We start from the raw sequence: 3,691 nt of genomic DNA, 5'->3' as shown, positions 1-3,691 counted from the left end.
AGCTGTCATGTTGCACCCCTATGTGGGGACACTGATGCAAAATGAGGCTACCTTGCTTGACCTTCAAAAACTCCAGCAAATAATGAAGGGAATGGAGAAATTKCACAGACACCAGTTCTTCACTTTCTCTTTCAGTACAGCAGTTGAAGGGACCATTGAAATAACCTTGATTTGAACTAACAGAAAGACGTGTTCTTCCCATTGTGAACAAATAGATTTGTTGAACTCCTTGTCAGGGGATGTTGTGGATGCAAAATTTTAACTTGAACTGAAGAAGAGAAGGGATAAGTGCTTGGGGGAGATACCTATTACAGGTCACTTAATAAAGTAACTGCATCAGGCTCAGAAAATCCCCTGAATTAAGATAGTTTGAGGCTGGGGAAAGCATTTGGGGCAGAGAAAAGAATCACAAACACTTGTCTGTTTGAATATCTCCTTACATGTCTGCTACAACCACTGCTGGAGAGAGACTACCGGGCTAAATGAACACTTGCCCTGAACCAGTACTGCCATTCTTACCATCTTCTTGCCATAGTTTTAAGAGAAAGAAAATAATTCCTGATAATCTGTGGAGAAAAATGASTGGGTTAGCTATTTTTCTTTCCAATTTTGATCATCTTTCAGTTGTTTTTTTTCTATTCTGATTTTTTTTCCTTATCTGGGATGCTGTGAGACCTGGGTTTGAGCTGGCTTGTGAATTGGAARTTCTTGAGCCCTTTTTTTCAGAGACAAAGACATTACATCTCTGTCAAGCAATATCTAACAGGTCAACAGTAGCAACCAGAGAGGGCCACAAAAGCAACCAGAGAAGGCTACAAAATCTGTTGAAAGCAAGTTTCCCTTGCAGTTAGCCCTCTCTTTCGCTTCAGAGTAAACTCAAGGTAAAGCTTGAGCACCCACACTCTCTTATCTTGATTAAAGGAGACTTTTACCTCCCTTGGCATTTTGTAGAGAGAATGGGAAAACCTTGGATTAACATAGCTCTTAGCAGCCAGTGCAACCACTATCCAGCGCAAGGGTTATCTTCCAGCCTGCTTGCTCTCTCCCAAGATAGCTAATTTGAAAGCAGCTAAACTATATGTACACACTCTGAGTTAACCTTTCTTCCAACGAATGATCAAGGTGCACTCCTTCAGTAGCTCTGCCTACAACTGTGCAGGTCCCTAGTAGGTCGAATAATTTTCTAAAGCAGCAAAGGTGATTTTTTTTTTATTGGAGAACAGTTTTGGCCAAGAGAGACCTTTTTAGCCACTTTCACTTACAGTAAAAAAGGAAAAGATTTTCAGTCATCTCTTACCTCTCCAATCCTTTCCCTGTCACATTTACACAAAGATATTTTCTAGCTTCTTCACCTTTACAGTCTCCTTTTCTCTCTGTCATGCTATTTACACCCTTGGGTCTGAATCCTGCAATCAAGGTGACAACACACTTTCTGTTCCAGAGTGAGTGTATCTGTCTCTGCCTTTCACTTTGGTGATTTCAGCTCAGTCTGGCACTCAGGCAGAGCCAGTGAGCTGAGCCATCGATCAGCTTGTTGACAGTAACTCCCTCAAGTTTGAGCGACTGCTTTGCTGCAGACAGAAACTTCTCTTTGGACGTTATTTGCACTACGGTTCAAATGTGTTTTATTGGCAAGTCTGGATGAGCAAAGTGTGGGGACTCTGAGAAAGTAATACTTTCTCTGTAACAAGATCAGCAAACAAGAAGAAAAACCCAAATTCTGGGAGTTTCTGTGGATGTAAATGTAGGTTTAAAAGGTGACTGTGGCTTTTATCCAAACAATGATGAAACCTTTGCCAGTACGCACAACTACAGATATTTCCTGCTCCTACAGCCTCACWGAAATACTCAGATGTTCTTCCATAAAGCACTACAACCGGTCTGCAGTTTGACACTGCCGCTTGAACGGAGGAAGGCTGCGAGCCCGTGACTGTGCATGTGTGGCTCTGCCCTGCACCTCTGTGACCGTCACGCTACTGTGTACCCTCAAGCACCGCAGAGACCTCATCCATTCCCAGCTGTTCACAGGATTCGTCTCAACCCCGGGCAAACCACCACTTTCCAGCTAAAGGTTAATTACTCCGGGGGACATTTTCATCCAAGCTGTTGCCCGCAGGTTGCAGTCCCTGCYGGAGTGCTATTTTTAGACCAGCTCCTTCGTTGCTATTGATCCCAGTCACCCTCTGTTAATTAGATACACACAACACACACAGCATTTGCAACTCATTTATCAATTCAGTTCAGCACCTCCCTCTCCTGAGATGTAATTTGGAGCCCTCCTTGAATCATGTTATTGATCTTTCCCAGCAACTTTGCTATAGGATTCTCTGTGTTGCAAACTATTTATAGATCCATCTTTTTCTGTCGGTCTCCCTTGGGGAATCAGAAATGGGCAACAGTAATCTGACTTCTATTTTAAGAAGGAGTTGATCGAAAGCAGATATTTCCTCTTTTCCCTTTCTTTCCCCTCCTTCCCCCTGCTGCCGTTACACACAGGCTTCCTTCGGCCGGTGAGGCCTTCTTTTTCCGTGTGGTGCTGTAACAATTTTGGCAATGCTCAGGTGATGTGATCCAGACTTTGCCCTGGGTGAAATCTCCATCTCTGAATTAACAAAATGAATTCCTTCTCCTCAGACTGAAATCCTCCTAAGACCGACCCATCCAAGTCTATGGGTTTCATGAAGGGTTTCACGAGGGGCCTGGCACCTCCCTTTCAAAGGGCTTCAGGCTCAGATGCAGCCTTTTCAGCCCAGAGGTGTGACCCATTTTGAAGACCCTGGGTTCCCACCAGGTGCTAACATCTCTGGAAGGGCGTCCAGGGGTCTTAGTGTGTAGTCAGGAGTGAGGCAGACGGAGTTGCTCCTAGGGATGGAGGGATTAGAGTAGCATTTGAGGGAGGCCTTAAAATGAGGGATGTCTTTGAGAGTCGGAGAAGCCTGGAGAAGCTCAGCCTTCACGGTGTGCCTTTTGCTCGGGTGGGAACAGGCGCACGGGGGGAGAAGCGGGGGCCGCTCGTGGGCAGGTGGCCCTGGACACCCTGAGCGCGAGCGGCAGTGCGGAGCTGAGGAGCCGGCCTGGGCGCCATCCGTCGGTGGCCACCTGGCTCCTCTGAGTCACTGTGTTTGCACAGCGGCTGCGTGGCGGAGCATGGGTCCGACCTGGGGGGCCTGCTCCGAGGGCCAACATGTGCATGTGTGGGGCTGTGGGTGGTGGGGATGGGATGGTGTGTGTGGGGGGCCGCGTGTGGAGCTGGGGTGTGCTGCGTGTGGGGCTGCGGTGTGCATAGGGCTGTGCGTGGGGCTGTGTGTAGGGCTGTGTGTGTAGGGGGCTGCGTGTAGGGGTGTGGTGTGTATAGGGCTGTGTGTGGGGCTGTGGTGTGCGTGAGGCTGTGTGAGAGGCTGTGTGGGGGGCTTTCTGTGTAGGGGGCTGCGTGTAGGGCTGTGCGTGGGGCTGTGTGTGCAGGGGGCTGCGTGTGGGGCTGTGTGTGTAGGGGGCTGCGTGTGGGGCTGTGTGTGGGGGTGTGGTGTGTATAGGGCTCGTGGGGCTGTGGTGTGCGTGAGGCTGTGTGAGAGGCTGTGTGGGGGGCTTTCTGTGTAGGGGGCTGCGTGTAGGGCTGTGCATGGGGCTGTGGCTGCAGAGCTGTGTGTGAGGCTGTGTGTGGGGCTGTGTGTGTAGGGGGCTGCGTGTAGGG

Source organism: Rhea americana, unplaced genomic scaffold (genome assembly GCF_003343005.1).
Source record: "Rhea americana isolate MKP2758 unplaced genomic scaffold, rheAme1 scaffold_0, whole genome shotgun sequence".
NCBI lineage: Eukaryota > Metazoa > Chordata > Aves > Rheiformes > Rheidae > Rhea > Rhea americana.
This window is presented reverse-complemented; position numbering follows the sequence as displayed.